This window comes from Eupeodes corollae, chromosome 2 (assembly GCF_945859685.1).
Source record: "Eupeodes corollae chromosome 2, idEupCoro1.1, whole genome shotgun sequence".
Taxonomy (NCBI): domain Eukaryota; kingdom Metazoa; phylum Arthropoda; class Insecta; order Diptera; family Syrphidae; genus Eupeodes; species Eupeodes corollae.
In genome coordinates, this window is record NC_079148.1 from 8,337,046 (window position 1) to 8,351,257 (window position 14,212).

The 14,212-nt window shown below is 36.7% G+C and overlaps 1 protein-coding gene across 4 annotated transcripts in view; it reads left to right on the forward strand.

The window, feature by feature from the left end:
- The window catches only part of LOC129945480 (uncharacterized), a 225,656-nt gene that overhangs the window by 146,159 nt on the left and 65,285 nt on the right, over positions 1-14,212 (forward strand). For all 4 annotated transcript variants that reach the window (XM_056055263.1, XM_056055260.1, XM_056055261.1 and 1 more), the window contains one exon: positions 11,415-11,446. The gene's annotated coding sequence lies outside the window, so the exon portion shown is untranslated. The remainder of the gene's footprint in view (positions 1-11,414; positions 11,447-14,212) is intronic.

The following is a 14,212-nucleotide window of genomic DNA, read 5'->3' on the forward strand; positions in this document are numbered from 1 at the left end:
ATGCACCACCACGCCGCGCCCGTCCCTCGGGATTGGATTCGAAGAACTTTCGGGAGCGTTGATGTCCATTCGCTCTACATGATCTGGATATCTAAGCCGTTGGACTTTAATTCTGCTAACTAGGTCAGTGTCGCTGTGCAGCCCTCCTAGTTCGTCGTTCTTTTCCTTCATTCTCCATCTATGCATACAGGACCATAAATCACCCGAAGTATTTTTAGCTAGAAACATCCTAAGACGCTCTCATCTTTGTTTGACAGGGTCCAGGCCTCAGCACCATAATTGAGAACCGGGATAACTTCGAGGTAGTTGCATATACTTCATCTTGCCCTCATTGATATCATGTTCTGACCTTCCAATTATGTCAATATAATTTACGTATCCAAGTAATTGCATGGACCTTTGGAACATTGTGCCTCTAGTGTTGACGGTTGAGTTTTGCACAATTCTTTCCAGAACGATATTGAAGAAGTCGCATGATAGTGTATCGCCTTGTCTAAAACCGTTTTTAGCATCAAATGCATCGGTATGATCTTTTCCAACCTTTAAAGTGCAGCGTGCATTCTCCATCGTCATTCTGCACAAACAGATAAATTTGACAGGGATGCCAGAGTCAGACATTGCTCTGTAGAGCTCTTCTCTATGGATGCTGTCATTAGCGGCTTTAAAATCGATAAATAGATGGCGGGTACCCATTTGAAGCTCCTAAGATCGCAGCTTAAATACAATGTATTTTTGTTCCAGTTTTTGCGAAGTCTGCCATTTTTGTGTACTCTTTGACTTATAAAAGATTTTAATAGGAGTCGCAACTTCGTGTGAAGATTTTTGAACTTAAAAATTCTTAATTTGGTTGACAAATCTCAAAAATTCAGTTTATCTCCTTTCAAACCTCTACAAAAAAGATGATTTGGTAAATTTGAAATAAATGTTTCTTTCTCTCTTTTAATTAAAATTTCGATCAAGAAAGAACAAAAGAATAAAAAAAATGACTACAATTATTTAAAGTCATAAATTGTCCTTTCTTCCATACCTGCAGATGCAATTTTAGAATTTAATTTCATATGTCTCCAGGACGAATACACTGAAATACTGAAAAGAGACAGAGACAGAGCTAGAGATAAAATATAAAGTTAAGAATGCATTTTTGTTTGCGTTGTTTTATTTTAATTTTTGTATGTTTTGTGATGTCTTTTGTTTCCTGAGGGAAATCTTTCAAATAACATCAACACAGCATGAGATGTGTTCAGTCATTCAGTGTTAAGTTATTCAGTGTGCAGGGGAATTTGGAACACAATTCATTTTAATAGAACACCACCCAACTCAACTCAAACCAAACCAACGCAACTCATATTGTATCGTGTCCAGGTCCTTGATGCACCATGCAAAGGATCTATCCATCCACCAATGTCCTTTATTTTTGAACTGGTTATGAGATGCTTCTTTTGACATTTATGTCCCTGGTCTTGCTTCCTTCCTATGCCCAGTGCCGTTTGCCACCACCACAGCATATACCATAACGAACCGCACTACAACAGCGCCAGCAGCGCCACTAGCGGCAGCAGTAGGGAATTAGAATAGGAATATCACATCTGAATGTGATTTGTGATTTAGTGCATGGGAATGGGAAATGAGTTCAATATCAGAGAAGGAAAGAGAAAGGAGACACAACCAGGACAAAAAAGAGCGTTTAAATGTCGGTAATACAGGCGAGGCAGTTTTAAATAGAGTTGTGCATGGACATAGAGGACATTTCATTAAGTTAACTGCTGATGTTGCCTTCGTCTTCGTTGCACAGCCACCGCACCGCTGCCCGGCCTCGTGCGTCGGTCGGACTGAAGGGTGATACAGCTTTTGCTTCTGCTGCATTGACCTTCAACAGCAGCAGCAGCTAATGGCACAAATGGCGAATGGCGTTTTTCATCTACTGCTACAGCTACTGATGCGGTGATGGTAAATGAATGGCGATATGGGGTTAGGGCTCCTTCTCTACATTCGGATGGTCGCACATTTAATTTAATGAAATGAAAATATGATTTTCATGGGAAAATTATTTCATAATTTGGGTTATGTTTTTGAAATTCACTATGACGATACTGAAGTGGATTCCGATGCTTGCCATATATACGCCTCCTGTGTCTGATGATATGCAGAACCATCAATGCCGCCGCTGGAATGGGGGCCTCATGATGCGGTTTTGTCTGGTATTTAGCAAATTCCCAAATGCACTCATCTCAATATATATGGCGAGTTAATTGAGATGGAAAAGTTAGTCCTGTGTGTTTATTTTTTTGTTGCATTTTAATTTTTTGAAAAACATCAATGGAATATCTTAAACTTAACCCTAAGAAATGTCAGGCAATCGTCATCAGTAACACTGCAATAGATACTTCTTATTTCCCTAGTATTGAACTTGAGGGGAAAACGTTAAGCTACGTTAGAACAGTTAAGAATCTTGGGATTGTTTTTAACCAGAAACTTACATGGGACGATCACTTGACTTGTGCCGTTGGTCGAATATATGCTGCTTTGCGGGTTTTATATATATCTGCCAGTTGTCTTCCAGTCTCAACAAAAATGACTATAGCAAAATCTCTTGTCCTACCAATACTTTTCTATGGCAGTCCCATTTTCTGTGCCCTTGACAGCGCTAATAAACGAAAACTTAAAGTGGCGTTTAATAATGTTGTTCGCTTTATTTATGACTTGCGACGGTTCGATCATGTTTCGATGCAAGCAAGTAGTGTTTTCAACATGACCTTCAACAACTACATAAACTATCAAACTTTGACATTTCTTTTTAGACTTATTCATACTAGATCTCCTGAATATCTATACGAAAGGCTTAGGTTCCCAGTATCACAAAGAAGTAATGTTCTAATTGTCCCTTCTTTCAAATTCAGAAATTCAAAACAACAGTTCTTTGTACACGCTGTTGCCCTATGGAACTCCTTGCCTGCTAACCTGAGAGGGATACACAGCAGCACTCGTTTTAAGAACTCTTTAAAGAACTTATACAAATGCTGAAAATGTTTCCAAAATAAAAATCACTTTGTCTTTGAATTTAAAAATTTATGTTATTTAATTTTTCATCATGACTGTTTATCTAAAAATAAATTTTCTCTTAACTTCAAGCAAATTGTAAATTTAGCAAAATAATTTAATTCCTCTTTTTAATTTGATAAAATTTAAATCTGAACATAATAAGTATTAAAAATAAGACTCTATGTTTTAAAATGCTTAATGATAATAAATAAATACAAATACAAATACAAATATTGTTTGGGGTTGAATTGAATTGAATTGAATACGAGAACTCCATGTTTGCAGATAATTGGAAAACCAGTCAATTAAATTGGTGAAGCTGAAATTTTGGCCCCGATAGACTTTTAATACTTTGTCTGCATTTGATGCTGTGTCGAAGTTTGAATAAATATTTAATATTTTGGGAATTGGAGGGAAATTTTATGTGCCACTTGGGATAAGAATCTAAATGTATTTATGGATTTGTATTTAAAATTCTTACAAACAAACCGATAACACAAGTTTTAAATGGTATAAAGCTTCCAAATAGAAGGGAACTTTATAGAAGTCATTTAACTAATTTTAATATTTGTGTTTAAAATGCTATTTAACAAACCGATATCTCAATTAACAAATTGTAAAAAGCTTCCAATTAGAAGGAAGCTTTATAGAAGTTACTTAACTAAACTTTCCAATCGAAAAGAATGGTTAATTCAATATAAAACCTGGATAAAAATGTATGGTTTTTAGTTCTGAGAAAATAGCACTTTAAATAAATAAATCATTTCTTAATTTAAAACAGCTGAACTACCACCTCTTCTCCCTCTCTTCCACTGAATGCTTTCATTTTTAAAATGGGTTAAATTATATTCGTTTGCTTGGTTGTTCGAGACCATTTCACTGGAAAAAATACTTTTGTATATGAAAATTAAGTTCTCTCTTAGGTTTTACATTCAATTTGAATACAAAAATACTGAAATATATGTAAAATATAACCAACTATGTTGTTAAGCGTCACATCAAACATACCTACGCCTTAGTTTTTTTTTTTTTGATATTGGTGGTTTTCAGTTATAATATACTTTCCTTTTTTTTGTTTTTCCGTTTTTCGTTGGAAACAAAATGAACAGGATTTAACCCCATCTCCAAGCTCCATAACGTTGTAATTTTTATAAGGTTCAGTTGTTTTTTTTGCAACCCTTTCTCTTCATGTGCTTTAAATTATATTAATTCCCTGAATGATGGACATTCTTCAGATTAAAAATTGTGATACAACTAGGTTCCAAGTATTTGCTCATGTGCTTACAGATTTAATCCGCGTGCTTCAAACAAGTACATTCAAAAATGCGTCAAAACAAGTCTACATGCATCAACGTTCGCCCACTTTAAAAAAAAATATGCTTTCAATACCTGCGTCAGGGTTCGTAAAATTACTTCAAAATGCATTAAAGCAAGTTTAAATGATTCCAAGGGAATCTACTTGAGTAAATTCGAACTTGAGATGAATTAGTTTACATGCGTCAAATGTTCGTCAACGCTGGAATCCCTGCTTCTATGTGCGTCAAAGTTCCTCAAGTTATTTCAAAATGCGTCAAGGCACGTTAAAATGAGCCAAAAAGGATTTATGTGAGTGCATTTAAACATGCGTCATAATAGATGTTTGTACAGGCACCAAACTTTTAACAACGTTGACAAATTTGCTTTTACGTACGTCAATAAAAACTCAATCTACTTAAACATGCGACAAATCAAATAAGTAGAATTGCATCTACGTTAGTTCATTTAAATGTGCGTCAAAAAAGGCATAAATATGTCATATTTTCGTTAAGGTCCGTAAACGTGGTTCTACCTGCGTCAAATCATTTAAAATAACTTCAACATGCGTTAAGACACGTTTATATAAACTTTTAAGATCTGCATGCGTCAACGTTCTTAATGTTTTGTTTTTAAATGCGTTAAAGTCAAAAAGAATCTATGTGAGTGTATTTAAACTTTCGTCAAAATAAGTCTACTAGCGTCAACGTGCGAAAACATGGTTCGGGCGTTCTATCCCGAGTGAATGTTTGTCTGTCTTAAGCGTATTGTGTTAAGTGCTCAACGTGTCTAATGCGTCAAAATGTGTCTAGTCCGTCAAAAATAATCGACATTTTTAAAGGGAATGCTACGTGCGTTAGCATGCTCATATATGGGTCTGAGTGCATTGACGGATATTAAGCTTCGTCAATTAACATTCCTTATGATTCTAAGTGTCGGTGTTTGCTTGCGTATTTTTAACGCATGTTTATGCAGCCCTTTATCATTTGCAGTATTCAAAAATAAATTTATAGTTTATCGCACACGTTAGATGGCTCTGATATCTTTTCTGAATATTGTAAGATGTTAAGGTGGTGCATCAGCATCACCACGCTTTACAAAGACGCAAGTGTGAAACAGCTGTCTTGTAAATATGCGTCAAAATGTCACAACGTCCTTATTTATATTTTTCCTCGAACACATAACTTGCCTTTAAAGTAACAACATCACGACACAAAACGTGTATAATCATTGAACTTTATTTATGAACGAACTTGTCCCCGACGTTACTGTGGATTAATGTTCGCGAGGACAAATTTTTTAACTTCGAAATTCATGAAAAAACACAAAACCAGTGAAACAAAAATTACAAAAAAAATATCAAACACAACTGAAAAAATGGTCACGCATTTTTTTGAAGCATTACCGTTATCATTGTGCGATAAAATAAAAGTATTTTATACCCGCCGCTGGCTACAAGTCATGAATAACGAATGAACAAAATGAATATTTTAAATATTTACACCAACTTGCCATATCATAATATTCGATAATATGTTGACTATTTTTGTTGTTGTTGTTGTTGTTGCTGGTTTTGGTTAAGGTTGAGGTTGAAGTTGAGGTTGAGTTTTTTTGTTAAAACAAAAACTATGCCGTATGCTTTTGTTCTACGTTGCGTTGCACTTCATTGCCGACGACGCGGCCGTCGGGAAGCCAGCTGCTGTGCACTCCCAGTCCCGTGTCGCAATACTACCCTACCGATATTTATATTCTTTTTTTGTTAAAGAAAAATACACCATTGGGATAAATTATATTGAATCATGGGGGGGAATCTTTTGTTATCGATGCGATACAATACGATGCGATGCGATATGGTGGGGCGTTATGACCGGAATGGATGGAGCGAGATTCACGTGAAAATTGGAATAATTGCCTACTAATTAATTCAGCTGCGGTATTGTTGAAAGGTCAATACGGAACGCGTTGTGTGAAGCGAGCGAACTCTCGGTGCGGCAATGAGTTAAAAAACATAATATAAAGAATAATATTTCAATTGTTCAGTTATGACGTTGTTGTTTTATGAGAGAAAAATTATGGATGTTAAAGACATTTAAGGAAATATTATTGCTTGAAATTATATTTATAGTCTTTTTGTGATATTCACATTATCTTACGGATATATGAAATAAAAGTATACGTGTTAAAAAAAAACTTTCTGAAATTTTATAAAATTTCGTTTACTGATAACTTGTGAATTTATTCTGTGTGTTTTTAGTTTTGATAACTTGATTTTTGTTTCTTTTTTCTGAAAGAAATTCTCATCATGGTGACAGTGACTTTTGGCAAAAACTCTTTCATATTTCCTGTGACTTGAGTCAATATGTTTGAATTTATTTTCAAAACAACATCGTTTCTGGGTATTTAACAGAATGAATCGTCATTTATGTTATTTTGTGAATCATTGTATGCACTTGCAATAAGTTTAGAATAACTTGTAGTATTTCGGTTTTTAACCATTCATCTTCTACTTTTAAAAGCGCCTAATGATAGGCAACAATAATGCTCACAAAACCAGGCAGCATCTAATAGCTGGTAATGTACTTAAATGAGTTGTAAATGAAATATTTTACAGCCCTTAAAAGTAGCTTAACACACTTTCCTGCCTCGTAACTACCTCCACACAAAAAATCATGTCATTATATTGCTCCATATCGACGTCAAGGACGAAAAAACAAACAAACAAAGGAACAAACAAGCTGACTTTCTCATTCATAATATTAGTATTGATTATGAACCAGCTCTCATATTGCCTACATAATTTTTGATGATCACAAATGTCTAATTTTGTTATTTTTAATATATGTACTTACTTTAGTTTAATTTAGTTGACGCTACAGTGCATTGTGCTCCTGGGCCTCAAGTAATAACTTTTGCCAGCTTACTCGATTTCTAGCTTGCTACCTATATTTTCGAATACCAAGTTGACGTGCGTCGGCCTCAACTTGATCACTCCACCGGAGATGCGGTCTGCCTCTGCTTCTTGTTCAGACAAAGCTCAGATAATTGAATTTCCATTTGGAGTCACATTTCGTTCTTTTCCTTACGATTGTCAAACGAAACGTGAGTTCGAAACTCCATTGTGATAGCATGTAAACGTCAGGTGAAGCCGAAGTGTGTTTGTGATTCAGCCATTACTGGTTGGAGCTTCGATGTTCATTCGCTCGATATGAACTTAAGCGTTTTATACGCACTTTTTTGGCCAGTGGCAAGTCGCTGTACAGCTCGTATAACTCCTGATTAAATCTTCTCCGCCAGATGTTACTTTGCCTGTCGACACAAACCGGACCATAGATTGTAAGCAGAACCTTCCTCTCGGCGATACCAAGAGATCATACAGCAAGACTGGGATGATTAAAGTTTTGTACAGTGTCTCTTTGGTACCTCGCGATGGGGCCTTATTCCTCAACTGCTTTCATAGGCCAATGAAACAGCGATTAGCAAGGGTAATTGTGCGTTTGATCTCCGCGCTGATGCCATTCGCAGAATTAACAGCAGTGCCGAGATAAACAAATTCGTTTACCACCTCGAAGTTGTACCTGTCAATTGTCACATTTTGACCAAGTCGACGGTGTAAATCGACTCTATTTGACGACAGTAAATACTTCGTTTTGACCTCATTAATGTCAAGGCCCATTTTCTTCGCCTCAGGTTCGACATTAGAGAAAGCACCACACAGCCCAAAGTTTCTTCTCGTTTGGTTCTTCCATTAATGTCCTATATCCAAGATGTTGTGTCGATTTTTGAAAGATGTTGCCACTTGTATTGGCGTTAGTGTTCCACACCACTCTTTCAAGAACAATATTGAAGCAGCTACATGACAGCATATCGCCTTGTCGAAGCCCTCTGGTGGTTTCGAAGGTTTCAATCGAGTCTCTTCCAATTTTGACGCAGCAACAAGCATATTCCAGCGTCATCCAGATAAGTCGTATCAGTTTGGTAGGGGTACCAAAAGTCAACATGGCACGGTATAGTTCGTTCTTGTCTACACTATCATAAGCTGCTTTAAAATCAATGAAAAGATGGTGTGTTTCGATGTTATGTTCTTGGATCTTTTTCAGGATTTGGCATAGAGTAAAAATTTGGTCGATGGTAGGGCCAATTAGTCAGTAAATGGCTGAAGCCGTTCTCATTATACGTTGGATAATTTCTTGTACGCGATTTTTAAAAGGCTAATGCCTCTGTAGTTAGCGCAGAGAAGGCGGACCTGCTTTCTTCCGACTAAATTTTATTAACTAGCTAGTGCGTGCTCCTTACGGAATCTGCTTCGGAGTACTTAGAAAGCTTCGCCTGCAGACCGTCATCACCGGCCGCTTTGTTCGACGTCAGCCTGGTGATGCCGTCGGGTGGGTGGAACACTAGATCGTCAACCAAATGGGTTTGACGTGGCTGCTCGCTGACGAAATCGTTGACTTCATCACCATTAAACAGCTGGTTGAAATGATCTCTCCAGATTTTTAGCATTGACTGCGTCTCGACTACGGTATCTCCCTCTTTATCTCTTGCAGGCTTCAGGGCGGCTAGTGAATACCGTTGTTTTCTTTTTGACTCTTCTAAAAAAGTTCCGCACCTGTTTCCTGTTAAAACCTGCCTGGATCTCCTTGACTTGACGCTTCTCTTGTCGACGTAAAGCTGGCGGGAAGATCGCGTCCTCCTTTGCTGCCACAATCTGTATGCCTCCGTTTTGGCTTTGTTTGCCTGCGCACATTCAGAGCCAAACCAGGGGTTTCTTGGTGGCGGCTGTAAGAAACCTAGCACCTCTTCTGCAGCATTCCTAATGGTTTGTTTGCAAAGCTGCCAGTGGGTCTCTGTGCACATCCATTGTAAGGTTTCTCGCAACCTCTAGGGATACTCGGTCGGTAAAGGCATTGGCGGTATCGTCCTGCTACAATTATCCAACGTTGAATCTTCTACTCGAGGTTGTTGTTCTCCTAAAAGCTTCTATGGATATTCGAATGCGCAGTTAGCACCAACTAGGTAGTGGTCGGAATCTATGTTGGCTGATCTGTACGTACAAACACCAAGTATGCTAGAGGAGTGTCTTCCGTCAATAGCAACATGATCGATTTGGTTGCATGTTCGATCATCAGGGGACCGCCAAGTTCCTTTGTGGATATCTGGGCGAGGAAATCTGATGCTACTCAACACCATGTTTTTCTTGGCTAGGAATTCGATAGGCCTGGGTCCATTTCCAGATGTGATGTCGTGTAGGCTATGTTTTTCGATTGACCTATCAAAGATGCCTTCTTTACAAATTTTGGAGTTAAAATCTCGAGGAGGAGCTCATAGAATTATTCTTATTGTATTGTCATCCTTCTCTTCCGTCGGGGCATACGTGCTGATAAGGCTCAGGTGGTGGAATTTGGCCTTAATGCGGATTATTGTCAGTCTTTCGCTTACTTCCCGAAAGTTTAAAACTTTTTGCCTTAGTTTCCTTCTGACAGCAAAACCACATCCAAATAAGCGCTTCCTGCCATCGAGTAGACACTTCCCATAGTAAAAATCACAGCCTTTAATCTTCCTAATGCTTGGCCTATTCCATCGCATCTCCTGAAGGGCTGTCACATCAGCTTTGATTTCGGTGAGGTCATCGCCAAGTTGCTCTGCTTTGCGTGGTTGGTTGAGTGTACGCACATAAATCGTTGTCCGTTTTTCGTTTGGGGGGGGGGGGGGGGAGTTGCCAACATTATCAGACCCTTCATCGGAGGCTATTACTTGTGTTTTCATCACACTTTAAAATTTTCTTTCAAGGCCGGCTTGTGAGGCCTGCGCATGACTGAGATTGTTTGAGCTGGTTCTTCAGAGCGATATCTGGTCTTTTGCTCCTATTTCCTGAGAAGGTAACTCAGGTGACACAGCTCTGGATCTGATGGATCCAACGTTCGTCGTTAGTTGACCTTTCGGCTATCCAGCGGGCACCACTAGGAGGTAACGATACGATTTTGCACCACCGTTATTTTTAATATAATATGTTTTTTATTAAAAATTCGATATATCTAAAAATTACGACTCATTCAAAGTTCCTCATATTTTAAGATCTAAAGTTGTTTTATAGATGCTGACAATTTTTAATTTAAATGCAATGCAAACTTATATTTTTAATACGGAAAAATTAATTTCGTGTTTCAAAGTTAGTAATTCTGGCATTTGGCACCTATAGCACCTTTCAAAATTAGCTGTCATTTAAAGTGTCATAATATAAGTTCAATGATTGTGATTCAAACGCTGTAATTTTGACACAATGAATTGAATATTTAAGGAAATGGTTAATTGCTTTTGTAAGGCGGTGGCGAAACAAGAATACAAATGGGAAGATATTTTTTCCAACAAGACAGCGCAATAACTTGCTCAACGCGACCAATTGCGATCTTATTTCGTTTTGTGGTTCCGAAATGTCAAGTTTTTTCGACGTCAATTGGTCACCAAAAATATGTGAATTGACAACTCTTTTTGTCAACTTTGATCGAAATGCCCCTGAAATGTGCAAAAAAGTAGTTTAAAATTAACTAAAAATAGCATGCGACGAATCTTAACGAGGCGGCATTTATATGAAGGTCCAAACTTTTTTTCGATAATGTATACTTTCAAAACAAACAATGAATGACCATCATTTAAGGAAGTTGACTTAATTTGACAGACATGCTTATGACATTTATGTCATGATGTGATTTCTATCATTTTAGTAAGCTTACAGCGTAAGACTTGAAGACTTAACAAATTGTTGCATTTACTATAGGCTGGTATGATTTTCAACACCATTTTAATTGGAACAAATTTCAACATCGAATTAACCTCAAAATAAACAAGAACTGTCAAATATACTCTGACAGCTAATAGCCATTTTGGAAGCTAACATTGTTGCCAATTTGCATTGTATGTTTAGTAAGCAAATTCAAATTCAAATTCAAATTGCACGTGCAATAAAAATTTTAAAGTAGAATTATTTTCAGCTCACTTCATATTTTTAAGTTCGAATTCTCTAAAAAAATTTTATTAAACTTTATTTGCAAAAAAATGTTAAAACAAATTTTTCTTTACTATTTCAGATTTTGACGTATCGAAATAAGGACAATTAACTGTAAGTTAATACATTGAAAACAAACATTTATGTTTAAAAAAGTTGCTATCATCCCAAATCATAAAATTCATCCAAAGTTTTTTTTTCTTTTAAACTCTTGTTTCAAATTATTGGCCTGTTTTATAAGCCGAGTTTCGTAAGACCAAATTTTAAACAATCGCGATTAAAATTAAGTTTACACTATCATTGATTGGAAAACTAGATGAAAGGCCATTGCACCTCTTTTATGCCAACAAATTGTATCATACGAAAATATGCTGCACACTGAACACAGCACATAAATGGATTTTTACTGCTTCACGTAACAAACCAAAAATCGACCGTGTGTACATAGATTTTAGTCCAGATCCTGTCATGTGGCGGCTCCGGCTTCGATTCCGGCTTTTCGTGTGCCAATTATAAGGTATGACATATGATTTCCCAACCATTCTCTTCTCTGTCTATGCAACCAGAAAAATGTCCTCCTGACCCTATTCCCACTGCATATAGTACATATACAATACACCCACGAACAGCTGGAAAAAAAAATTACCGGACCACAGCGCACAGCCCAAAAAGGATCCAACTCTGCCAAGCCATCAGACCATCAACCGCCACCGACCCCACACAAAAAGTAAGCCCAAAACCAGCACAGCCCCCAGCACACACTGTCATGTTAATAATTCATTCTCGAGGATTTTATTTTTTGCCGTCGACAGAGTCCTTATATGGATGATGAATGGGGTAGAGGGCGGTGGTGTCGGTATGAAGGAGGTGAAAAAGCAGAGGGTTAGACAAAAAAAGGAAATTATACGATGACTATAGGGGAATCCCCTAAATCCGATGAAAATTTAATCGCATTTTTCTTCCCTTTTATTTTCGCTCCGAACTCCGAACCCGAATATTTGATGTCAATTTGTCAACGTTTTGGCATTCCCTCGCCTCAGATCTATGGTAAAGCTTCATTCCAGCCTTTTCCTATCCTCTATCCTATCCCAGATTTGGCTTAAGTTTAATAAAACAAAAGGACCAAAGAAGCGCATTATGCTCACAAATGCCCTCTCCGTGTCATTCATAAAGCGGATAATCAAAAAATGTTTCATACTTTATCCGGCTTCCTGTTTACGTACAGAACACAGCCAAAAAAAGTAATATCCTGGGGCATTGAACTGATGTTTCCTTGGAAATATTGGAATATAGGTAGTGTAGCAATGAAAAACTTGGATAAAAATCCAATCCATCAACGATGACGGTGAGGCGGTGTGAGAAGAGTGGTGGTGGGCGCGACGTCAGGAATAAAAAGGAACCGTTTGTGTGTGTCCTGCAGCCTGACAGCGAGAAATTGATGAATTTTCATAAATAACAATTTGAACGAAAAAAAGAAAATAAAATTAAACGTTTTCATACATCAACGCAGTAGCGGTCCAAAGAGGCGGGTGCAACGAAAAACATCAAACGAATTAATTTGGAGCAACTATGGTGCTCCAGCGACGTACCCGACGGATGCACAAAAAATACATCAACTCCAAAGGAATAAAAAAAACAGCAAAAGGATTTTAATCGGATTCAAGTGCAGCTACAAATTAAGCCCGAAAGTTATTTTAGGAAATTGTTCCTGATGATGGACATGTAGTTCAGTTATAGTTCTGCCTTTGCACTACCTTGCCACCTGCGATGAAAACTACATAACCAAACACAAGGGTTATGTAGTTTTCAATTTTATTCGGTTGGATTAATTTTGTTAACTAAACGGAAACACAGCTTAAAACCGGAAGGTTTTAATTTAAAACCAGATTTATAATGACCAACCGGATGTTTAAGGATTTATTTGTAAAGAGGAGGAAAAATTAGTTTCATGTTTGGTTATTATTTAATTTATTGCTTGTTGTGTTGAGCAAACATGATACAACATAATTATTGTTATTATTGCCCGATTTATAACCACCCACCATAGCATATTCATATAAATTTACCAATTATGCTGAATGTTTGACGCAATTTTACCGGGGAAATAAATCAACAGGAATTCCATTTTAATAAAATATGTATTTATGTATTACAACGAATATAACAAGGAAATATTGCTATTCATTTATCTTTATGCTGGTTATTGATTATCTATTTGATATACATTCTTATGAATATCTATAGAAATGTTGTCAAGGACCTCAGTAGAAGACGGATTTGAAAAAAAAACGGAGACAAATCTTAGCAAGTGATAACTACGGAAAAAAAATTGTAGTAAATTTTACTAATTTCAATGATTTGTTGAGGAACTTGTCGTTCAATTTTAAGTAATGTAGTTCTGTTTGATTGTCCAATGTCAAAAGATAAAACTTCAAAAGTGAACGATGCCCAAATCGCAGGCTAATCAAAATATAGCTTCTTAAACTTAAATTAAATTTGAAGATTCTACTTCTAGAAATATATGTCAGAAATGTCAAAGTAAAGTCAACAAACTGTCATAATTAAACAAAGGCATCCTTACATTTTTGGACCTGTTGGAGATATCCTTCCTTTAATAATTGAACAGCTTTCTGGTTCTTGAAGGGAAAACTTTTATTCCTACAGAATATATTTACAGAATATTATATATATATATATTAATTTTATACATTTATGTATGTACAATGTACATGTGTATTTATAATAAGTATAATTAACTTACAATTAGTTTGCTTCTTAAGGAAAGATAACTTTATTTGATTTTGCTACTTTTTTTGATCGCTAAGCCACGAGGTTTTAACGATCGAAGGCAGGTCTTAACCAATCAATAGTAAGATGGAG